Source organism: Lichenostomus cassidix, chromosome 3, assembly GCF_008360975.1.
Source record: "Lichenostomus cassidix isolate B80296 chromosome 3, HeHo_3.0, whole genome shotgun sequence".
Classification (NCBI taxonomy): Eukaryota; Metazoa; Chordata; class Aves; order Passeriformes; family Meliphagidae; genus Lichenostomus; species Lichenostomus cassidix.
In genome coordinates this window covers 42,975,352-42,999,932 of record NC_139483.1, presented here as the reverse complement: position 1 = coordinate 42,999,932, position 24,581 = coordinate 42,975,352, and the positions used below count along the sequence as shown (strand labels likewise).

The 24,581-nt window shown below is 48.1% G+C and overlaps 2 long non-coding RNA genes across 3 annotated transcripts in view; one reads left to right on the top strand and one right to left on the bottom strand.

Annotated features, from left to right (window-relative positions):
• Positions 1 to 24,281, top strand: part of LOC146439579 (uncharacterized) — an 82,183-nt gene extending 57,902 nt beyond the window's left edge. Inside the window, exons 2-3 of one of the 2 annotated variants that reach the window (XR_014850842.1) lie at positions 23,640 to 23,872; positions 24,166 to 24,281. This is a non-coding gene — a long non-coding RNA (uncharacterized LOC146439579). Of the gene's footprint in view, positions 1 to 19,518; positions 23,873 to 24,165 lie in introns of those variants that run through there. The other variant, XR_014850841.1, reaches the window with a different exon arrangement.
• Positions 1,118 to 2,795, bottom strand: LOC146439580 (uncharacterized). The gene is made up of 3 exons (XR_014851281.1): positions 2,675 to 2,795; positions 2,345 to 2,499; positions 1,118 to 2,030 (listed from the first exon to the last, which is right to left on the bottom strand). It is a non-coding gene; the product is annotated as an uncharacterized LOC146439580 (long non-coding RNA).
• Positions 24,282 to 24,581: the final 300 nt, after the last annotated feature.

Sequence of the window (24,581 nt, the reverse complement as noted above, 5' to 3'; positions counted from 1 at the left end):
AAACAGGTTACTACAGATACAACTCACTTGTTACGCATGTGGCAGCCATGCAAAGCTCTGACCAGGCAATAATTTCTCCCAACATTGATGTTACACCTCCAAGGCCACCAGCAGTGTTCAGTTCCCAGTCAGCACAAGCCCATAGGAGGCTGCAGAACACCCCAGTCCATCTCAGCTCTGCCCTCTCTCTCCTAACCAGCCCATGAGCCTACAGGCTCAGAACATGCTCTGGTTGGCATCCAGCTCCAAGCAGCTGCCCCTCGGGGGTTGCTTATGCCCAACACCTTTGTTGCCCACAGCCCAGGCTGCCTGTGGCTTGTTTTCTAGGCTCCTTACTGGAAACTCTTTGCATCTTGGGCAGACAAACTGGCTTTGTGCTCTCCTCTGTCAGGAAGATGGAGGTCCCCTTGGGCTATGGAGACAAAAATTGCCTCTTTTTGAAGATGTTACAAGTGTCATATTTCTTTTAAGTCACTGTTCCAAGGTCAGGTGATGCCAGCATTTCTTTCTTGTCCTCAGTGGGCTGAAAGCAGATTAAACATCTGGCTTCCCTTGGCCCTTTTTCTGCTGTCTGCTTATCCACATAGAGTAGAAGTTGTCTTTCCTAGAGCAAAGAGTGCACTTTGTGTTATAACATGTGAACTTTTCAGCTGCCACAGCTCTCCTTTTCCCATTCCCTCTGTTGTTAGTATCCCTTTTCTGCTGAGAAATGTTTTAGATACGAGACACCCAGCAAAATACTGACATTTCAGGAGGTGCTGCAAAAGCCCAGAAAAGGGAATTTCTAATTTCATAAAACAATCATGTCTTCAAGGCCTCACAGTCGGTGCAGTTCTAGGAAACACTTTGAACTAGAGAAGCATATGAGACTTTTTTTGGAGTGACTCATGCTTTTTACAGATTACAAGTTTCACAGCCTTGGAGGCTGATAAGTCTGTCCACAGAGCAGGTGCAGCAAGAGCCCTGTGGAGGCCAACCCTGGGGGTTGTGTCAGTGTTCCTGCAGGGAGATATGGCTGTGTGGATGCCCTTGACTTCTCAAGCCTGCTGTTGTGCTTGCTGCGGGGGCTCCCAGGGCTTTAGGATGCACAACCATCTAAATGGGCACAGCAGGAGACTGGAGAGGATGGACACGTCTCTTGTGGTGCAAATGTGCACTCTTGGAGGGTGCAGAGAAGAGAAAGTTGATGTGGGGAGTGTTGAGGAGGGACCTGCACAGAAACAGCTGCTTGCCATGACATGGCAGAATGAATTCAATTCCAGGTGCCTGCAGGTGCATTATGACAGTGGCCAGAGTGTGTCTGAGTGGACACTGAGCTCTGCCCCTCAGCATCCCGGGGTCTGCAGGGAAGCCTGAACGGACTTTACGTATAGCCCACCTTGTTCAGAGTGTGTTGTTATTGCTGTTGTGCCTTCCTTTCCAGCAAATCTACAGCTCCTTGTAAGACTTTTCCCAATAAATGGAAGTTGAGATGTAAATGCAGCATGACTGTGCTTTATTAGATACAGCTACTAAATAGTTCCTGGCCCAGCTTGGGGCTAAGGCCTGAATCTAAGTGTGGCTTCGCAGTAATTCACAACACACTAGCTTTTGGAGCTGCAACACTTTGTTGTGTTTTCCTCTGGCTGTGGCATGTTCCTAAATGTTCTCCCTCCCAATACCATGTTCAGGTGCTTTCTACACATACGCAGAGCAAATGTGATGTCTGTTTTTTCTCCAGGAAGACATCTTGGACCTTTGGTTCTGTCATCAGTCAGATAAGAGTTAGCTGCTCTAGGCCTGTTCCTATTCCCAGTCTGCTCTGGAATGCATATTTTTCCAGATGCTTGGTTCTCATGGGAAACAAATTTCACATAGGAGCATTTTTTAATAAGGTCCTGCCAAAATCTGGTCCCACAGTTGGACTCAATAATAGCACAAGGTCTCCCTCTCCCTGGCTGCTGTGTCCTATGGTGTGGCTCTGTGGGGCATTGTTGGCTCAGCTTCACCCAGTAGTGATGCAACTCCTGGTATCAGGATGCACCTTGGCCCTGGAAGATATAAAATGCCTCATCCTGCTGGCCTCAGGATGAGTTACTGGCAAGTAACTCTGTCTTTATAACTTTCTTTATACTGTTTGGAGGCAGTGGCTTGTGTGGAGGTGGGAGGATGGCACACATTTGTCACTGCCTCTTGATTACCTTGAGGCAGGTTAGCCAGGTTGTAGATTAACTGTGCACAAAAGCCCAGCAATTACAGAGCCATTATAGATATGCCATTATGTATATCCTTATGTTTATGACTTCATTCTTTCTTAACCTCATTTCTCAAAGGCGAATACATTGAACATGTGGTGTTTTCTCACCTGGGCTGACGCACGCTTTGTGTGACCTGCCTTCCTTCTGAATGGGATGTGCCCTCCTGCCTGCTCTGCCTATATGCTGATCCATTCTGGATCTCTGCAGGATGACTGGGACTGAGAGACCTCGAGGAGATGCCATCAGAGCTGCTGGGCATGGACTGTGGAAGCAGAGGGCCTTGCTTGTGCTGCCTGCAAGCACGACATGCTTCTGTGCTCCCTTTGAGCTCAGCTGAGAGCTGCCTGCCCTGCTGTGGTCACAGGGGCTCAGCTCCACCTGGGCTTGTTGAAACCAAAACACAGCTTGGTGTAAGGAAGGAGGGCACGAGAACAGACCCTGTCTTGAAACTGCTCAGCACTGACTATGGAGGAAGAAGGCAGAAGGAGAGCAGGGTGAAGCCTGGATCCTTGCATCCTCCCCATGGAGGACCCCTGCACAAAAGGCAGGCAGAGTGTGGTGTGGGGACCTGCAGGCACACCATGGGGGTGTTTAGATCCCCCTTTGTCTGTGAACTCACAGGTTGTGTGTGTGCAATGGGCTGACAAGGACAAGAGGCACCTCTCCTCCCTGCTCTCTGGCTACCATGCCTGCTCTTGTGAGGCCTGGCTTGCTGCAGGCTGTCGGGAGGAGGGGCAGATTCTGTCCTCACAAGGGAGCCAGGGGTATGCAAGAGTGTGGGGTCACTCCTCTTGGCTGTCAGGGAAACCAGTGCACTTCAGCCTGCAGAGCTGCTTCCAGTACCTTCTCTTTAGCTGGCTGATTTCTCTCTTAATGCACACATTATATTGGCATGGCTGTTGAATGAATGCAGAAAGTGCTGGGAAATGCATGTTGACTTACAGACAGCTGGAGATTCAGTGTGATTCACAGAAACACCCATAGCTGAGAAAATACTCATAAAAGCAACCAGCCACTTACTCCAGCTTAACACTTCCACTTCTGGCTGGAACAGGAAGTGCCAGCTCCTCGGGAAAGCAAGTGGGCAGGCTCACTCAGGTGTGTCTGAACTGTGGGAGGAATTTGCCTTGAAAACATTTCTGATTCAGCCTCGTAAACCCAGTGCCTCAGACCTTGTGCTGGCTGCGAGTGGCCCGGGTCAAACCCATTGATGACATCAGGCAAGGGACTTTTGGCACGCTTGGGAAAGTAGGAAGGACAAAAGGGGAAAGACAAATCCAGACCCAGATTTTGCAACACTTTTGAAAAACCCCACCAAACCCCAGAGCCAAACATGGCTAAGCTGGGGAATACCGTGAGCGCGGTTTGCCTCTTGGGCCTGTCTCCCATGCTCTTCTTTCTCTCCAAAGATTTGCCACTGAGCTTGCAAACAGAAAATAATGTCATTGACTTCAGCAAGTCTCTGTGCATGTGGCAATGGTCCTGTGTGTAGCAGCAGGACTGCAGTGCTCAGGAAATGTGGGTCTGGCATAGGCTGAGGCTGGGAGGCACTGGCGAGCCCTGGGCAGGGTAACCCCCCAGCTGTCCTTAGTGCCAAGCTCAGCCCATGGCTGCCCATCAGAGTGGTAGCCAGGGCACAGCGAGGGGGCTTCAGAAAGAAATAGCTTTTTGGGAAAACCTCCATCCTTCTCCCTGGTGCTGTGCACTGCAGTGGGAGCAGGCTAGCAGATGTTTCACTAATGATAGCCTTCTTCCATGGTTTCAGATTGCCAAGTTCTGCCCTTCTTTCTCCCTTCTGCCCTTCACAATTGAAAAAAAGTCCACCTACTTCCTGAAGTTTAGAGATTTTTGGAAGGTGCAGAGTTAACAAGGTGGATTTTGAAATGAGATGGATTTTGAGCTTGAAAAAAAGCAGAAAACACAGGACTGAACACTGAGTGCCGCCTTCCTGTGGCACATCCTCACCTGCATCAGGGCACCCTGCTGTTAGAAGGAAACACTCCTGCACAAAGCATACACTGACACCCTCTCCCTTTGCAAGCAGAATTAATCATACTTATGTGCCATATTCCATTTTAATTTTTATTGCACAGTCCAAGATTAAAGGTTAATGTAGTACATCTCCCCATCTCCACTCCCATTACAGTGGAGTGCTTTGAATAACTATTAACTTCTCGGTTAACTGAAAGAAAATTGTTAATCATCTACAAGCTTATGTTGCATAAAAATCGTTCTCGGTAACTTTCTCCTGACTGTGGAAGAGCCCTTCCCTCAATGATGACCTTCAACGACACCTGGTACCTGCAGCCTGCAAAACAGAGAAAATCATACTACATGGGCTTATCTGCCAGCCAAGGTCATAAACTGTGTAAATCAGTGGAGTGCAACTTATGTTTCTTGGTGTTGATGTTGATCCAACATCCGGTTCTTCTGCCAGCACAGATACAATTCTCTGGGTCTTTAGAAAGCACCTAATGCATTGTTTTGTTTTGTTTTGTTTTAATTTAGCGAATTAAGGCTAATCTGTGGAGCGCTGGGTGTTGCTGGGACACCCATGGTGACAGTACAGCCTGTCCTTCTCACTGCCCGAGACGCGTGCAGGGTGGCAGGCGTGTGCACTCTGCAGGTCAGCAGCACGGTTAGGGCTGCCTGCCCCAGGGACAAGCTCTCATCTGGGCATCAGCAATGTGGGGTGGGGGGCAAAGCCCTGGAGACTTCGGCATCTCCCTTCCCTCTGGAAGAGCCTGTTGGCTCTGCAGATGGGAGTGGCAGCTTCTGCTCCTTTCGTGCAGCTGTTGCAAGTGGCCAAGTTTGGCTGCAGAGGTGCAGCCTCCCTGTTGAGTGATTACATGGAGGAGGCTTGAGTCCAGCCATTTGGGAAATAAATCATCCACTGTTTGTGAAGTAGGAGGGAAGCACTTGGGATGGAGAAAGATTAGACTGTAAGCCTCACAAAACTCCCCTTCTGGCTGTAAAGATGGGCTGTGGATGTTGTGTTTTTTAGCTCTTTAAATGATTATTTCTGTGCCAGACTTATTAGGCAAGACATTGTTGGGACCTTGGCAAAGAGATAAATACGGCTGCAGGCTCCGCAGTTGCTCCTCTCCACATCTGGTCACTGTCAGGCCTTCAGCTCATAGGCTGAGGTCTGTGTGCTACAGTAAACAGCCTCTGCAGCTGCTAGGGGCTAATTGTAACTATATATTGCTCCAAACACAAACATTTCCACATTAGGCATTGCATGTCCTCCCCCGGCACAGAGTTGCAGCCACTGACCTCGGGAGCCTGCACTGCATCAGCTTGCCCTGGCTTCTCCTTGGCTGGCAAATTCCGTCTCTTTTTATGGCTGTGGCTCTTGAAAGTGAGAGCAACAGCCCCTGCTCGGGTCAAACTGAATGTGGCCAAGCATTGTGCAACCTCCTGCAGATGGTCTCAGCACTGAAGAGCCAGGAGCTGTGGGGTGGCTGAGGCAGGAGCCTGGCCAGGAGAGACTTGCTGGGCACAGAGGGCAAGGTGGGGAGAAATGGGTGGTCTCAGCATCAGGAAGCTGCAGGGGGAAGGGTTTTGGAGGAAGGCACATGTAGCTCCAAGATCTCCTGGGACTTTCTAGACATCTCTGGCTGGGCACCCCCCAAGCCCAGCAAAGAACTGGGAGCTGCTCTTGGCTCTTGTCTGAACTTCAGACAAGTTGCCTTGCATGCAAACATGAGGTTTCTATGTACAGTACCCGGCTCCCCCAGTAGTGTGCTTCCTCCCCTCTTCCTCCTCCTCTGTACTTTTCTCTGCTGTCCAAGGCTGGGAGCAATTTGGTCAAGACTGCTTTCAGCAAGGTGTTTGCTACACTTGTCTCGTGAGAAAGACAAATGTCTCATCAGCTGGAGCCTTTGCTCACCCCTATGATAAAAACCAAAATCCACTTCCATCCAGCATCTGCAGGAGTGCTCCCTTGCACAGGAGGTAATCTGTGAGTGGTGAGGTTTGGTGTAGCTCTTTGCAGGTCTGGCCTTTTCCCAAGTTGTTGCAGAATTCTGTCCTTCAGTGCCTGCTCTGGCAAACTGGATAGATGACAGGGCTCAGGGAGGCTTTGCCTCAGTGCAGCAGTTGGGTATCTAAAGCAATCTTTCCAGAGAAGGCTTTTCCAAGATCCAGCATCCAACACAGCAGGTGCATCCCAGGCACCAGCCCCCAGTTTGGAAATTCAGCATGCTGTGCTGACCAGCCCTGCTTAAATACCTTCTGATTAATTAAGTGTTAGCTTATTTACATCAGCCCTCCAGCCTGCTTGTCCACTGCACAGTACCACTTGGTGCTGCAGGAAAGAAAGACTCCTTTTGCTGTTTGGTTGACTCCAGGCTGCATCAGCTGGCCAGGTGCACAGCCAATTTCCATTGCCGCTTTGAAGCTGAGAAGTATTTTGAAAAGAATAGAGCCTTTAGCCTTGTAAGTAAAAGCCATTTATCTTAGGATGAAAAAGTGCTGGCATGGAAAAATTCCAATGCTATGAAAGTCTCTTTTCCTGAATGTCTTGGATACTTGCTGGATTAGGTTCACTGGTAAGGAGCTCGGAGTTATGAATGTGTCTTTTACAGAAATGAGCTGCAGAAGGAAAAGGCAAGCATTGGCATGCTTGTAAGTGGGACAGAGAGAGATTCCCTGTGGACCAGACATTTCTGAGATTGCTTTTAGAGGTACGGTCAGTATTGCTGCAGTGAGCTGAGGTGGTAGTAAATCCCCTGTTGTAACCATAGCTCTTACCATTTCCCAAGGGTATAGTATCAGCAGAATACCTTACATAAACAAAAGCGAAGCACTATTGGCTTTGCTCTGCATGGCTGTTTAATAACGCTTTGTGCTCCACACGGACAGCGTCAGAGTGTTTTATAGACGCTAATGAAATTAGCCTTGTGATGCTCTGGCGAGATGGGGATGTGTTATTAGCCCTTTCCCTGGGCTCAGTGTGTGTGTGCTGTAGGATTCCCAGCAGCATGGGGTGCTCATGCCTGCACTTACTTTCTAGCAGGAAACACCTCATTGGGATGGGACCTTCTGCAGCCCTTGGTCTGCTCCCCCACTCCCTCTCCAGAGAGTTTCTGACCCCTGGTGCCAAGGGTGGGTGTGAGAGGAGGTGGTGACAAGCATGCTGCCATGTCACCCCCCTGCTAGACACAGACTTTCTCCTGGGTCAGAGCAATCTTCCACCGCTCAAGGTCTGCTGGCAGAGACAGAAAACTCAGATCCTCCGCTCGAATCACTCAGCATGTCTGGAACATTTCAGGACCTTATGTCAGCTTGCAGTGGCTGAGCTCCAGGACTTTTCCTACATGGCCAGTGTGGGATAGTGGAAATGCTGGAGAGCAGCTCTCTCACTTGCACTGTGCATGGCTCTGACCTCTTTGGGTGCAAGGTGGGATGTTGTCTGCAACAGCTTTGCAACGATCCAGTCCTCCTCATGTGCAGTAGCCCCAGTTTTGTCACAAACATCAGTGCTGGCCCCAGGGTTGTGTTGAAGCTACCACTGATGCATTGCTTTAAATAGATCCTAAGCAAACCTCTCTGTTTGTTTTTCTTGACATGGTACTGACTGGTGCTTTCCAAGAAACAAGGAAAAAAAGGCTGGATTCACAGTGGTGACTTTGACTCCATCTGGCAAAAGCAAACTGATCTCCTAAATGAGAAAGGCACAGCCACGAATAGAAAAAGTAAATGGGTCACTGCGAGAAGCAGACTGTACCTTTTGACCCAGTGGCTGCCAGTGACAAAATCACACTGGTTACTTGGTTAGAAGATCCCCCACTTTAAGATTTTCTGTCATGTGAAAGCCAAAGGGCTTTCCAGGTACGTGAGACCTGCATATGGAGTTTAGTACTGGATTTCACGAAGTTTGCTGCACTTTACCCTGCTCTGCTAGGTAAATATTTTGCTTCCAAATAATCATTTGCCTTTCTGGGTCCTGTGGCCTGTGAGGCTGGACCAGACTGGGGAACTATCATGCATTCTGCATGGAATAAGCTTTTGGGATTCCTAGAGCCTTACTTAGACACTCCTTTGCTGTATTACTGTCTTCTAGCTGAATGTCCAGCCTGCAGGAGCTGGGAAACCACCCTGCCTGTGCAGTAGTATCACACAAGCTACTGAAAGTGGTCTCTGTAACTCAGAGTGGAGGGAAAATGCTATGGTCAGGCTTGAGGCCCTGTTATGAAATGAAGAGATGAAAATAGCCCTTTTTAGCATCATCTCCATAGTCCAACTCCTCTGTGTCCTCCCAGAGCTTTGCTGGCTGATCTCTGCCTGCAGCACTGCCTGTGCTCTGAGAATCCACAGGGCATTTGGCTGCCATAGTATCACAGAATCACAGAAGGAGTTGGAAGGGACCAGCAGTGGGGTCATCTGGTACAACCTCCTTGCTCAAGCAGGGTCTTCCTATAGCACATTGCACAGGATTGCATCTTGCTGGCTCTTGACCATCTCCAGCGAGGGAGATCCCCCCACATCTGTGGTCAGCCTGTTCCAGTGAGCACAGTGAGGGCTGCACCTGCCTGAGGCAGAACGTGACACTCAGGGCTTCAGGTCCAGCGAGTCACCAGTGTTTGGCTAGTGATGAGCTCAGGCTGTGGCACTTGGGGAGACCTTCCTGAGCCTCTCCCTCTGACCACCCATGGGTGCTTGGGGATGTGCTCTGGTTTGTCTGGGAATGAGTATTCAAACTGGAGTTTTCTACCATCGGGAAATTGACTTGGGAAGTCCTAGTGGGCTTTACTACTGCTCGTTGCAGGCAAGCTGGAAGAAGCAATAGCACACAAAGGTGCAGTGAGGGCTATGGGTTATGCTTTCCTCTTTCTCAGCCAGAGGTCTGAACTGCCCTCTCCATCCTTTCTTGTAGTGTGCATTCTGACCAGGTCACATCCAAATTAATAAATGCTGTTTATGGAAGAGGTGGAAATCCAGTGTTGGGAAAAACACTGTGTTGGAGGTAACATTGCAATACAGGCTTAAATATGGATGTACTTGAAGACTTCATCAGGTCTGGATCTCAATTTTGTGACTGGTTCTGTGTTAATGACTGGCTGGGCCTTACCTATACACAGCACATTGGGTGGGCTTCTCATTGTGAGGGTGGTGGTGAAAAGTGCACTTCAGTTTTATTTTATGGCTATGTTCAGACATCTTATTAGGCATAAAAGCATTGATGGGGAGAGCTTGGGACAGGTTTTGTCTTCCATGCTTGTTGGTGAGCTGTGGAGGGAGCATGAGCACCCCAGACAGGCTCTGACCTATTGGCCCTCCTCTTCCCTGCCTGTTGCTAATTAGAGCTCAGCTTAAGCCATGCAGTTTGAGTTTGAGGGCCACTTCCACAATCTCTCTGTTATCATGACATATAACATTGACACCAGTAGGCAGTCTTGTGTGTAGGTAGAAATTCCATCCTCATCCGAGATGACTGCTGGCCTTTTGCAACTCTGCTTGAAATTTGGGCTCTTTATAATCTGAACGATAAATCTCTGGTGCTTCCCACTTGGGTTTTTTCCTGCTGCCTGTAGTGCCCGGAATATATGTTAGCAGTCTATTGATGGAAATGATAATTAGGGGATTTGTCATGAGAAATGTGCATGAACTTTTCAAGCTGTCATTCAAAAAAAGATTTTTTACAGTCAACTCTCGATTATCTGTGGGTGCATTCTCTGAGCTTCAGATTAGATGTGCCATGTTTAAAAAATGCAGAAGTCTTTCACAGCCATTATAAAGTATAATGCACAATGTTTTTTCTTTTTATTTATAACCTCATGCTGCATCTTAAACTTGTTTTTTCAAAGGTAAAGGTATTAAAATATTACATTCCTGAGGCCTTATTTACATGTATTTTGTATTATTAGTTTTGCTTTTCTTTCTTTGCTCTCATTACCCCGGATACTGAGAGCTGAACATATCAGTTTATAGCATCTGTGGAGGAGAGCATGTGACACAGTAACCTTTCCCCAGCTGTTTTCTTTTCTTCGGGTGCTGCATAAGAGTTTCTGCAGTGTGATGCTGCACAGCCAGATGGGCTGGAGAGGAAGTGCTCTGCTGTGAAAGAAAAAAAAAGGTCTGTACCTGAAGGAACATGAGTGAGTGACAAACAGCTGAAAGAGAAAGGATGTCTTAGAAACCATTTGTCAGGCTGAAGAAGCGTCAGCTTGTTAAAAACATGCCTGTTCAGTTAAAAGGATGAATTGACAGACGAAGTCTCGGTGCAAATTCAGCTGCCATCACTTCAAAAGCTCTCACAGCTGAATCAGCAAATTTCTGTTTCTATACATAATGGATGCAGCCAGTGTGCCATTAGGATGCCCACAAGAAGACTTGAGTTAAGCTCTTTAAATTAGCTGTTTATGATAGTCACACTCTATAAATGTAGCTTGTTTTTTCCTGGGCCTCCTTCTCATCTCATGCCTTTTGTTTTTGCAGCCCTGGGAACAGCTGCCTAAGCAAGGATTTTGGGAAGGGAGTGGTACTGACTCAGTGCTACTATGCTGAGATTTTCAGCCATGCCTTTCATGCTCTCACTGGCCTGTGCACTGCCTGCAAGTGCCCCTGACTCGTGCTGGTGCTGCCAGTCCTACTGTGAGCCAGGGGCCAGCAGTGCCATGGGATTGACCTGCAGGGTGTGCCATGCAGGAGAGTGGGGCTATGGCACTGGGCACTTTCTCCCCACACTCGTACCACTCCTTCCTTGGCATCCCCTCCCTGCCTCTGCTGCCAGAAACATCTTTCCTCTGCCACCACCTCCTCTCAAAGGTCCCTGTGTCACCCCAGCCTGGACCTGCTGCCCTGCCCTCCTCCCATCGGGCTGTGGCTTGAGGTGTGCTCCCCTCCTGCCTAGCTGAGCTTTGTCCTTGTGATTGCTGGGTACAGCTAGAGCTAGAGAAAGACCCAACTTAACCCTACCCAGACTGTGGCAACCTTTGGGTCCAGGTCCCCGGTTTGATTATACATCTCTCTAAGAATTGAGACCTGGTTTTTTTCAGTGTTGCTTGAAGAGTTTGAAAGTAGCTCAGGATTTTCACAAAAAGTCCTGCTGAGTAAGGAATTATTGAATGATTGTCAACATTAATCCAAAACCCATTGTCCTGTGATAAATTTACTCTCCCATTTTTTGGTTGGTGGTTTTTTGGTGGGGTTTTTTTTTTGGTTGTTGTTTTTTGTTTGTTTAAGGTTTTTTTGGTTTTTTTTGAGCTGAAGGCATGAAGAGGAATAAGAAAGAGTAAAAGAATAAAATCAAAAAACCTTTCCTGTGAAAACAGAAAAGAATTATATGAATTTGGCATCTTTTTGTTCAAATCAGAAGATTTCCTGAAAGCAATTTTTGGCAGAATTTTTTTTTAAAGTGTTGATTGAGAAATGTCAACCAGCTCTAGTATCTTGTGAAAGATGTTGCATTTAATAAAACTGCAGGCAGGGAGGCAGAAACACTACACCCATTCATCTCCCTTAGCCCCTCGCTCCCTTCTCCTGCTGCCCCACTGGCTCCCGAAGGCATGAACCCCATCAGGTGAGGTGAGCCCTTTCTGTGGCTTCAGTATGCTTTCTAGGCCAAGCAGACATTTTGTGAGCCACAGCTTCAGGGCAGCAGCCCACAGCAGCTCAGGGAAGCACACATCCTGCACGGGGGGATGCATGGCATCTCTGCCACGGGAGCTGGAGCTGTGACACCCCCGGTGGATGTGCTGGGTGGAGGCCAGCAAAGCACAGTGGAGCAAGCAGCAGTGCTGGCTAATCCCTGTTTCCTTAAACAGGCTTTCATCCTCCCTCTCTTGACCCTAGGGAAGTGTGAAAGCTGTGTTGGCAGTGGAGGAAGGATGGAACAGCTGGAGCCCCGGTCAGGGAGCAGGGGCTTGCAGGGGCAAGCAGCACAGCAAAATTGCCTCCGGGGGCTTCTCCTTGCTGTCCCTGTCCAGAGGTGGGACCAATAGGGACGGCAAAGTGCTTATGGACCCCGGAGGCACAGGCAATGTTTTTGTTTGCTGTGCTATTCCTGGAAGTTTTCATAAGGTAAACAAGGGCCTCCTCTTGATTCGTTGAGGTCATTAGTGAGCCGTAGGATGGTATTTACACTGCTAAGGTATTCACACAGGCTCTCTCCCAGACGGCAAGTTCACCGGGGAGGAGGTGACCTTCAGCGTTTCTTGTTTTGCCCTGTGTCTGGCACGCAGGGGGCCTGCCTGTTTGACTGGAGTGCCTGGGTATTGTAATCAAAATAAATCATCCTTATCGTGGCTGGTGTCAATACTGCAATGGAAACAGAAATAGGCGCCTACTTTGCACTTTGTGAAAATGACATCACTGCAAGGAGTGGGGTGGGAGGTTGGAGGATAAGCTCCAGGCGGCTGCAGCTGCCACCTGTCCTGAGCAGGGCTCTGCTTTTTGGGGCCAGCCTCCCAGTTTGGCACGGATGAAGCACTGTGCATGACAGGGGAACTGATCTGCTGTCCAAATTAAAGCAAATAACAACTGGGAATGATTTCTAATGAGAGAAAAGGAGAGACTATGGTGATGTTCTGGTTCAGCCTATCACAAATTGACAAGAGACCAACCCATCCCTCTGTCTCTCCATTTTCTGGGCAAATCACAATACACAACTTTTCATTTTTTTGTGTCCTGGTCTGCTTCAAGGAGTAGTGGAACCATTTAAGAGGTTGGTCTTTTTTTCTGTGGATTTATATGGTTCTCACAGTGCTGAGGGCCAACTGACTGAACTCTTATAGTACTGAAGAAAATGACCACTCAGAGAATCTACTCAGACCAGCAGTGCTATGGATACCATAATCATAGGGAAAAAACTTCACAGTTTGCATGTATTCAAACCCAGCAACTCCATATAAGAGCAGGCCATGAGCTGAAGACTGAATTCTCTGATGCTCAGTAATGTGTAATAATTTTTCCCTTTGAAGGAGGATTTGTAGAAACCCTGTCCAGCTGCATACTTTCATGACACTTGTAGCAGGAACTTCCTATCTCAGAGGCCAAAATGTTTCAAAGAGGATTTTCCGGTTGGTGTCAAGGAAAACAGATGTGGGAAAGGTGGGAGGATGTGCAGGGAAGAAAGGACTTGTGCTTGAAGCAAAGCCAGGTGAAGCAGGTCCTGCCTCCTCCCATGAGCAAGGCACTCATGCTGCTTGTGCCTCCATGGCCTGTCCATAAGGCAGGATGAGCATGAGGGATGTGGGCATTCAGGCTGTTGGATGCTTTGGTGTCCTTGGGTATGACATGTCATTCCTTTACTGCAGGCCCTTCAAACCCCAGGCGAAGGTGGTGGCTCCATCACCTAGGAGAGGGAAGTCACAGGTATCCCAGCTGCAGGGTCAGCCAGGGAAAGTTTCTGCCTTGAGCTATCCCATGTGATATCCCTGGTGACACGCTGCACCCTGGCAGAACTAGGCAAAGGGCTTTAAGATGAATTGCTTTAATACTTCCACACTCCTCCTTCTCTCCCTGCCTCAAAGAGACAAACCTTAGCTTTGAAGCCTTTGAAATTACATCAAAGGATGAGATTTCCAGAAGAGCTTGAGGAAGTTGGGTGCATTTGTCCCATTGATGGTCAACAGGAGATGGGGAGATGGGTGCTTAATCCGTGGAGGTGCTTTGAAAATTTTGTTCTACGTGTACATCCTTGCTCAGGAGGAAGTGAGAAGCAGCTGGCAGCTCCTTGGCTTTGTAAAAGGCAGATATTGCCTTTTTTTCTGAACATAAAACATGATGAATTGGAAAAATATGTCCAAAACTCAAGTTTTCTGAGAAAACTGATGACTGTTTTATAAAGAAGAAGGAATTTAAAACAGTCTGTGACTTTGCCTGATAGAAAAGATGGTATCTGTTGATAACGGAGGTGCTGTTACTTTCTCTCTCTTCGCATCACTGCGGGCATTGTGTAACCTTGCCGGAAACCTGAGAGCCTCCCACCATGGAGGCTGTTACCCGTGCAGGTAGTACCACTTCTCTGCCTCTCTCTGTGTCATCTTTCAGCAGTACTTTAGTACTGTGCTACTTTTTGATGAGGATATCACCGCCTTTTGCTTTTGCTGCTGATGAGGATATCACGTTTGCTTCTGCTGGTGAATGTTAAACCCAGGTGGTTTAACTCACAACACCCTGGAGTGGAAACTGCAGGAGCAGTGTGCACTCTTGGGATCTTCTCCCTGCTGCCAGCACCGATGCTGGATGGCTGCTTCCAGGCTGTCTTGGGACCCTGAGGTGCAGACAGGACTTGCTGGGAGCTGTAAGTGCTGTTTCAGCCAAGCCTGCTCTGAGTGATGTGCCACCAGGCAAGCATGGGGGGTGTGGGGCTACTGCTAGTGCCCATCCTTGGGGCTGGTGTGGCCATGAGGAGAGGCGGTGGCAGGGGGCCATGGCTGGGGCAGCCCAGCTGGGGCTGTGGCCAAGGGCTGGTGTTGATGGGCTCTTGCAGAAAGGCAAAGGAAACTGGGCTGCAGCCTTGCTGTTGTGCTATTTTTGTTCAAGGTAATAACAGGAACTCCGCTGTAAATAAAAATAGACAAGTGAAGAATTTCCCGAGTCTGTCTCTGCTCGTTTCTTTCCTGATGAGGAATTATCCCACTCCAGAAGAGTAAATCCTTTTTGTCTGCTCCTTGGAAACTGGGACAATAACACTGGAAGGAAAAGAAGAGATTATGGAGTTGTCACGAGGGCAACAGCAACATACTGTACACTGGGTGCCAAAAATGCATTCTTTAAAGCAAATGATAGCCATGCTCTGCGGGGCTCGTCCTGACAGCGTGAGGGCAGGCAGAGCCAGTCTCTGGCACTCCTGGTGCCAGCCGCCCTGCAGAGGCTGGGCTGGGTGAGGGCCTTATCTCTTGGCTGCCTGGAGGGGCCCTGCTGCCTCTCTTGGCTTGGCTCCACCACATCCCTCCCTTCCTGCCTGTCACCCACACTTTGGCAGCACCTCACCTTTGGAAGCACACAGCATTCCTGCCTCAGCTGATAATCCAAGAAGGTGTGGGGAGTGTGACCTTCTTTCCCTGATGATATCAAGTGTCTTTTTCACAAAAGACAACGTTTTGCTGCAAAGTCTGAATTTCTGGGGGTACCTTTTTCTTGCCATATGATCCAGGGCCCTGAAAGCCTCCCACCCTTAGCCACTGAATGTGTCTGCTGGTTAATAACTGCTGCTCAATCATGAAAATGCATTAACTGCACTATTCCCCCAGAGCCAGGGGACTCTGACAAGAACTGGACTAACTGACTCTCATCACAGCCTTCCTGCCCCTCTGACAGTGCTAAATGGTGCTCGCTTGCTCCTTTCCAAGTGTCCTTCATGTTCAAGGAAACCCCAAGTTACCAGGAAATGCAGAGGCATTTTAGCAGGAGTCCCAGCAGATGCTTTGGGGAACTTGCAGATGTGCTGCAGACTGCAGATGGGATGTGGCAGAGTCAGAGGCAGCATCACACAACCCCAGGTTAAAATTTCTCCCTGCCGGAGGGCTCTGTGCACAACGCATACTCACGCATCCCATCCCAGACGGGTTTGTAGAGAGAGTTAGTGACTCACTAAGGGTGGGAGTCTTGTTAAAGCTGTCAGATGGAGGGAGCGCCAGAAGCTCATCCAGTTTCAGATGTTGGTTTTTCAGTTCTCAGCTATTCACGGCTAAAATAAGGAGATGGATAAGCCCACTGTTATTGTCTGTATAGAAAGTGAAGGACAAGGGACATCTGCTTTAGGAAGCAAATGCAGGAATGTTGTTGGATTTTTTCCCCCAAAATTGTAAGCAGTAAGAAAGTGTTTTCAAACCCCTTATTTTTAAGAAGTTTGATTATCCTTTAACTAAAACCAAAATGTCAAAACAAAGAAGGCACTGCATCTTCTCTGAAACTGTGTTACCCATTTTTATAAAAACCGGTTACTGAAATTGATGGATAGATACTTTGAAGAGAGGGGAGGTTCTTGTTTCTGCCCCCAAATCCCAGACACCCTATAATCAAACTTCTGATCAAAGTTTACAAAGTTTGAAACTGCAGAGTAAAGAGAAATGCAAAGCAGCTTGTGAATGGAGAGGTGTGAAACCGAGGGTGTGAAACAGCAGATCTGATCTGCCAGGTTAGCTTTCTCTCTCTGCTGAGATGTAACCCACAAAAGACCAGGCAACTCTTCTATACAGGATTTGAACTTGAGAAGATTTTAAAAATGCCTGCATGAGATGGATACCCAAAGAAAAAGGGATTTGTGTGCATGTGAAACCCTGCTAGCAGAGTTGCTTAGTTCTGGGAGGCTGAATACAGCCTGAGAAGCCCAAGTTCTGTCCTTCCTCATGAATAGAGCTTTTGTCGATGGCTGTGGATGTTTGAAGGATGAAGTGCATGGATGGTCTCACCCCCTCTCCACCTCCTGCTATCTGTGTGACTGACAGAGTGGATCTGGTGTTACAGTTTTTTAAACAAACATGAAGCTCCTCCATGACTCTTACCCAGGTTGCCTTACTGAGGAGCAGAAGATGATTGAGACCGACAGTAAACGCTGCTGGAGAAAAAGTGGGTGGTGGTTCTAATTTAGGGATGCTCTCTAATTTTACCCTTGCTCTCTAATTTTACCTCTTTTCTCTCTAATTTAGGGATTCAATGCACATTGTTTGGCTAAAGCTCAGTAGAGGCTATGCAGGAAGTTGCTGTATTCATCCACTACCTTGCTGAAGCCTGGATTTTCACAGTAGCCTGCTACTAGCACTGCTGAGGAGTGAGATACTTAGTGTATTACTTCTGTGCCTGTCAAGCATTTCCAGAAAAAATTACTTGTATTTTAAGTTTATTTTTTTCCTGGGGTTTATGATAAAGAATATTTTCAGTTCAAAGCTTAGCCCTCTGATATTTTTTCATCACAGCATTAGTCTAGCCAAGCACTTACACCCATGCTTAAGTGTAAATGCATGCTTAATAGAGTTAAAAGGAGCTTCAAGTGTGTCCCTTGCTGCCCTACTGAACAGGCCTAGCAATGTGTAAATGTAGTTGTCTTGATGAATCAGAGCTAAGTGATAATATGCTCTCACTAGCTGAGACAGAGCAGTGAACTGCATGTGTTAACAAGGTGAAACTTCAGAGTGGAAGTGACATTAGAGGACAGGGAAACCAGCTTTTAATAGCATCCGCTGCACCTTGACATTGCTGCAAGACAGGAGTCTGAGCTGAAACAGTAGGACTTTGAGACATGACTTGGAAGAGGTCTGGACATTTTGCATCTCTGCTGGCTTTCTGTGTGGGCATATAGAGGGGAGGATTTCTTCTGTTCTCATGTGTGCTGTCACACACCTTACTTTCTCATGGCGGGACAAATAGGCCACCACGAACAGAAAGTAGGACACTTGGCCTCTCTCCTCTATGGGAGGTGCAGTGCAGATTGGCTTCTGAGAACTAGGACAGTACCTCCAAAAGTAGAACAGCTGGTCACCCTGTTCGTGTGTTTGTTGACTTACAAATGTATCCTTTAAACCTCAAGATTTAAGAGACATTTTTGGCCTACTTAGGGAAATGTTTTCTGCAAATAGGGACAGATACACTGGAACAGACCCAAACCTGTGCTTTCCTTCTGGAGCACTTAGCAGAACTAGCAACTGGAGGATCCGCATGCTGGGCAAATAAACACAACAGGGTGCTCTGTGTCACTTCTTGTGTATCAAGTGATGCCACAGTGACAAATCCACTCTTGTTGTCCGGAAGGTGTTCATTTTTCAGTAGCAGAGCATGGGCAGAAGGTCTTGCACTGCAGTGTGAGATGATGCTTTGCTGCAAAAAAACTGTTACCAAATCAAACTTGTGTGCATGTGTGTGCTATATATGTGTGTGTGTATAGACAGACAGACAGACTGTTAGATATAACATCTCTTTGACCAGAAACCAAAATCTTTCATTGAACTACATAGAAAGCATTCACAGAGGGTTTTATTGTCCTGCATTAAGGTCTTTCTCTAAGTGTAATTAGGTCCATAATGTCTACAATCCCATTTGAGTTCTAATGATGCCAGTGGGATTGTAGCATATTTTCCTGGTCAGTAGAATGTGCCTGGGGACCACGCAGAAGCCTGTGTGAGTAAACTGAAGCAAACAGTACAAACCAGATCAGCTGACATGGTTCTTGGAAAGAAGCTGATGTCCTCACTGGTTGAGGAAAACCCCTCCATGGCTCCTGTAATGATGGCCATTAATATTTCCACCTGGTTGTGACTTGGGCTAATCCCACATGAGCTTCTCACCTTGAGCCAGAGGTTATTCAAAGTCATTGTACAGCTCTGAAGTCTGGGGTCACTCTCTTGGGACTCATCATTAGTCAAGTCAGGTATGAGGCTGAATCTTAATAGTTAGAGAAGGAAGCTAATAGAAAGGGAAGCCTTCCAATTTTTTTTACCAGTAAGTGTGCTATGGTAATGAATTTGGAGCCCAGTGGCTCCAGTTGGAGTGGGAAGCTCACTGCCTTGAGAACAAGTCTTTAATCCACATAAAGAGGTGTTTCATAAGCCATATGTGATGTCCTGCTTTGAATATTAATACCCAGAGTACTTATTCAGCTCACAGCCATTTCATGGAAATGCCATGCCTCTATGAGGCCAGACGGAGCCCTTGGGTGCTCCAGTTTTGGCTTTTTTTGCAAAGACAGTTTCAGGTTGTTCTGTACTCTTAATTCAAAATTCTCATTCAACTTAGAGCCTCTGAAGCCACTGCATTTATATTACATAATATTAACTGATTTTAGATTTAATGAAAATGTGAAGGAGACTATAGGACAGCAGGTTTGGTCTACTTAGCCAAGTGACCTGTTAGTTATACACTTCATGAAGTTACTTAATCTTCTACAGGGCAGGCTCTTCTAAAATGAAATAACACAGGAGGCAGGGACTGTTCTGGCAAGCACTCGTGTTTTTAAACGCCTTCAGCAAAAGCTGGAGAATGAATATTCAGTGTGAACTGAGATGCATTCTAGCTGTGTCAGCCATGCAGCTTTTGTTTTTTACATTTATACCTGTGGGCAGAGCTGGGGAAATTACAGCTACAGAGTCCCTGGTGTAGCACTTGCTCCCACCAAGTGCCACTCATGCAGAGCTGGGGGCACTGCACCTATGGCAGTGGCAGGCTCAAAGTGAACGGGAGGTCTGAGCAGTGGATGTGCACAGCCCTGATTGTTTTTAAATATTAGAGTATGCCTGTGATAATGCCTGGGGAGGATGGTTTGGGCTGCTATGCTGAGCCCTGGTCATACTGCAGCTCAAGCAATCAAGAGTGGAGCCAAGCCAGCTGCCTTGTGGGGGATCCTTCCTACAAAGCCAGACTTCGTGAGCAATGAGTGGGTTGTCACTTCTGTGCATCGATTGTTGCCACTGTTTTTCTCTCCCAGCGCTGGAAAGGGAGGATGTGGCACGTATTGCTTTTCTCTGCGGGTGGTTACTGCATTTAAATGTGCTCCCGATTAAAAAGTATCATTGTTATTTGCTAGTTTGGGCTGCAAAGCACTCTTGTTCTCTGGTGACCAGCAGGACACAGCACATACTTACAGCGCAAGAATCCTGCTCTGAGGCAGGGCAGGGGCAAAGCAGGGATTGATGTGCATGCAGCAGGGCTAGCTAGTTTGTGTCACACACAGGTGCCTGGTGTTTGCATTGCAAGTCTGTTTCTGCTCTTTTTGCTGTCTCAAGGGAGCTGCTTGGGAGAGACAGTTACTCTGGATTTGAGCTAGGTATGAATGGGATGCCCAAGAAGAAGAAAGCCAAAGCTGAGAAAGCTTATTAGTATCTTTGAGACATGTCACTTAGTCCTCCAGAGTGATAAAAAGAGGCAGGCAGCAAGTTGAAACCATTGCCTAGTATGCAGCAAGTCTCTGTTCAACTGTTTTGTTCTGCCACTTTCCACCCTTGTCTGCTCACCTTGCCCATAAATTCAGACTCTAACTCCTCTTCAGGGAATATTTTATCCTCTTGCAACAGGCCTTTCCCAGCCAGGGAACTTAGTGTTAGTTACACTTACGAACACCTACAGATATTTTGTCCTCATACCTGCAGTGAAATCAATGGAAACTGTGTGCCTTTGGATCTCTGTAACAACTTAAACTCCTCGGATGGTGTGTTCAAAGGTATGGGTTTCCTCTCCAGGCTCCCTCAGCTGGGAAACTGGCTGGACCACAGCAGCTCCCTTATGGCCAGGACAGCAGAAAGTCCTGCCATGGGACCAGAGCATGCCCCTGCCTTGCATAAACAAATCCTAGTCTTTAGATTGATTAACAGTGAGAAATAGTTATGGAAGGGAATATTTTTGTGCAAAGCTCAAGGACATGGACCTTGCAAACTGTGCTCATCAGCAAACCATCTCATCCTCTTTAGTGTATTTATTCATGCATGAGGCAAGAGGCTCACTTAATGCTTTGGACCAATTCCTTCTGGATTTCAGTTGTGTAACCTATGATAGAAATGGTGTATGTAGGATCACACAGATCAGGTACCTTCCAGTGACTCTTCCAGATGACTGGGGAGGGCACAGCCACACCACTGGCCTGAAAGGCTTCAGCCTGGGTGGATAAGTGCTTGCAGAGATGGGGGCCCAGAGCTCCTGTGTGAGCAACCACAGCCTTACTCTGCTGAGCCTGATAAGTAGTCCCACCTGGGCCAAGGACAGCAATAAATTATGACAAGGAGAGCTAGGAGTAGCCTTTGGGTATTTCTAGGCACACAGCATGGTGTGGGGTTGTCCTGGGCATCTTTGTTTCCTAAGCAAGATGGAGGTGTCACTTGCACAGTACTCTGGGGGGTGAGAAAGCAGAAAATAAAGAATGAAAATGTCTACCCAGACCAGAACTGTCTGCTGATGAATTCAAGGAGCATCAAAAACCATCCTGAATTTTTAAAGCATGTCAGAACCCCCAGCCTGAATTTCAACAGGAGTGTGTCACTCAGAGCAGAGAGGGATGAAAATCTCAGGTGTGCTGCAGACAGAAGGAGTTTCAATGCCCCCACAGCCCAGGGAGGCAGGTGGGAAGGCGAAGTGGGTGCTGGGTGTCATATGCTTTGGAAGATCCCTCTCCCCTGCCTGCCATTGCCTTGGATATGATCCTCTGCTCCAGCAAGCCCCTTCTTCTCACCTGGTGGGTGTATTTTGTTTCTTTGGTGCTTGAGCTTGACTGGGAGAGACCAGCAGTGCTCTCAGGAGCCAAGGTGGTTGTGCAGAGACAAAAAAGAGGCAAAAGGAGTTTGAGGGAGAAAGAACCGTGGCCAGAGAGAGCTGAAAGGCTGCAGATCCCCTGAGTGGTGGGGTTCTGACCTCCTGGGGCTGAGAACTGCTGGAAGCTGAACAGCTGTATTCTTTCTCTGTCCTCGTGTGCTATCAGCTTGAGAAAATAGCCAGGATTGTTTGTCTTATAACTGTCTCTCATCTGGACATGCAGGGGAAGCTGTATCAGGTGGAACAGAGACGCCACCCCCAGATAACTCCCCCGCCTGCAGTGGGGCCAGTGCACTTGTGGCTTTGCAGCACCACATGGCATCCAGAAGCTGAGCTTGGGGTGGCTGCAGCATGAGCAGAGTGGCCTCTTCTCTGTTACATCCAACTGCACAATCTGTTCCCCCTGCCCTTTATAGGGTAATCTGTGAGCTTTTTCTGCATATCAGGGGATTTGCTCAGCTCTGACCACAAAGGTACCAGAAAGAGATGGCTGAAAATGCTGCTCCTGGTGAGGGAGAGAGAGTAAGACACTGAAGGAACTAATGAGCAAGGAGATTGAACTGGGTATAACAAACAGGTCTAGGATGGTGAAAGGATCACCTCTTCAGCTCGAGAGAATTTGAGGTCTGAGAGCTTATTTAGAGGGTGTGGGACTGGGGCAGGATGGCAGTAAGCCCAGCCTTTAGACTGGGAAGGACTTGGGTCTTTCTCCCTCTACTGCTCCAGGGAGTGTGTTCAATGCAGAGTGGGACTAGCAGTGGGAGCACTGGGCAGGGAGGAGAGAGCTTGACTTTCTAGCAACTCGCCTCTGCCTTTGTGGAAGCACTGATGGAGCTTCCAGGAAAGCAGAGGCTGTGCTCACGGTGGCTGGGTGGTGAACCAGGCAGTGTCAGGAGCTCATGAGAAACAACAAATCTAAGGAGAAGGATTCATTTTTCAAGACTGAAGTCGGCACAGAAAGTGGCACGAGGGTGATTTATGTTCTTAAGCAGGGTTTTGGCATTTGTGCCCAGCTTTGTGGTTCATTTCCTCATTCACTCAAATGCATGAAGACTGAACATTTGTTTGGTAAACAGGAACCCAAGGTTTCAGTGATGAAAAGCTTTAACTCTCGCCCACAGAGCTGCTTGCAGCATTGGCTTGGAAATGTTTTTGAGAAGATGATGATTTCCTCCTCCCCAGTCTCATGACTGGGGTAGCTGCAGCCATGACCCCCCACACTGCCTCATGGCTGTGCCCCCACCAAGCTGCCAAGGGCTGGAATGAGCGAGAAGAGTGGTGAGGTGGGGCCCTTTGGGTCAGCCTCCATCGGTGCTGGCAGGGGCAGCTCGGAAACTTGCACAGCTGCTGCCCGGGCTCGGCTTGGGATATGAATAACTGGAGAGCTTTCCATCACCAGGGCTGTCGGTTCAGGTATTTTCAAGCACTTTCTTTGGTGGTTTCCTTTTAGTGTGGTTGCTGGACAGGGAGGACAGGATAGAGAGAGGAACCTTTCATGCTTCAGCTTCTGCAGCATCCGGCGTTTTCATGAAACCACAAAGGAGGTTAAAGAAAAAAGAACAAGCACTCTGTTTATAGGGATTTAGACCATCAAAACAAAGAGGGGGCTGTGTTGTTCAGTGATCACTCAGAGTCAAGGAGCCAGAAGACATAGGTTCACAGGAGATGGGCTTCCAGGCTGAAGCCCACCCTCCCTGGGCCACAGTTTGCTGCCCCTCACTTGTGCTGCTACAAGGGTTGGCAGAGCTTTTTGGCACTTCGTATCCACTGTGCTGCCCAGCATTGCTGTGCATATTAAAACGTCTCTCGGGATGATGACTCTAGCTTTCTGCAGCTATCTGGGAATTTGTCTTGTGCAAGGCTTTTCCCCTTGGAGCCCCTTGCAAGACATGTTGGACACAGAGGAGAAGTGTGCAGCACCCAAATGAGAAATGCATGGGGAAGGGAACCGGGCAATATGTAGCTCACACGCTGACATCTGCTGCTGCCCTGGTTGAGAGCAAATGTTTCTTTCCACCACCTGTGTTCGGTGCAGATTTTGTGCAAGCACAATAGTAGGAGGTAGCACAGAAACAGGTCTGATGGCAGTAGCAGAGAGGCTTCTGCTTCCAAAGGTGGTCTGGATGCTTTTTCTAGGAGCATTGCACCAGGGCAATGGCAGTGGGAGGAGTAGGGTGATGACAGCCTGTGATTCTTAATCTCTTGTTCATCTCCCCTCAGTGCCCAAGATGACTGAAATGCAAAATGAAAGCAATTGTGCAGCATAAATCAGATGCAAGAAGTCCTTTTCATGTTCTACACCCAATGTCACCAGCACAGCTCCTGGGCTCTGTGCTGGGGCAGACAACAGGGTGTGAAGCTGCCCCAGCCCACCACTCACCACCACTTCAACCCTTGGAGGAGCAAATTGCAAACCAAGCCTGGAAACATCCCAAGCCACCCAATGCTCTTTGGTAGGTATCTGTGGAGAAAGGCATTTTGGAGGGATGCAATATGAATGGCTGCAGTGCCATTGCAGACTGAAGGTCTGTCCAGTCACTCCTGGTAGTGGCTACAGGAGCCTGCCTGCTCCCACATCCCAGAGGCTGGCATGATTCCCAGAAAAGTAGCGGCAACACAAGGGTAGAGCATGAGAGAGGCACGACTCTGAACAGCCGTGGGTGCCCTGCACCAAGGAGCATCCACACTGCCTCCAGCTTGGTGCATCAAAACTTTTCCATCTGATTAAAAGTTGCTGTTTTCCTAGATAAAGAGACACCTGCCCACTGCCAAAATTCCTGGTTTCTCCTCGCTGCTGGAGTGCTGGTACCTCTTAGGAGAAAGAGCTGCAGGAGGCAGAATAAATAAATATGTTTTCACTCATCTCTCTCACTGGTTTTTTAGTCACCCAGCGGACATTGGACACCTCATTTAAGTATATTATTAGCAACGCAGACATTTCAAACATAAACAGCAAGCAAGATGGTGTGTGTGTGTGTGTGCTGCCTCCAGACACTGCTGCCATGTGCCTGATGCATGGACTCTGTGCATCCCAAAAGTGTCTCCCAACCCAGCGGGCAGGGATAGCCAGGAGGGTGTCAGGCAAGAGCCCTGCTTTGCTTTGCAGGGAGGATGAGCAGCCATTTCTGGACTTTGTCAGTTCTCAGCCCCCTTCCAGGGTTC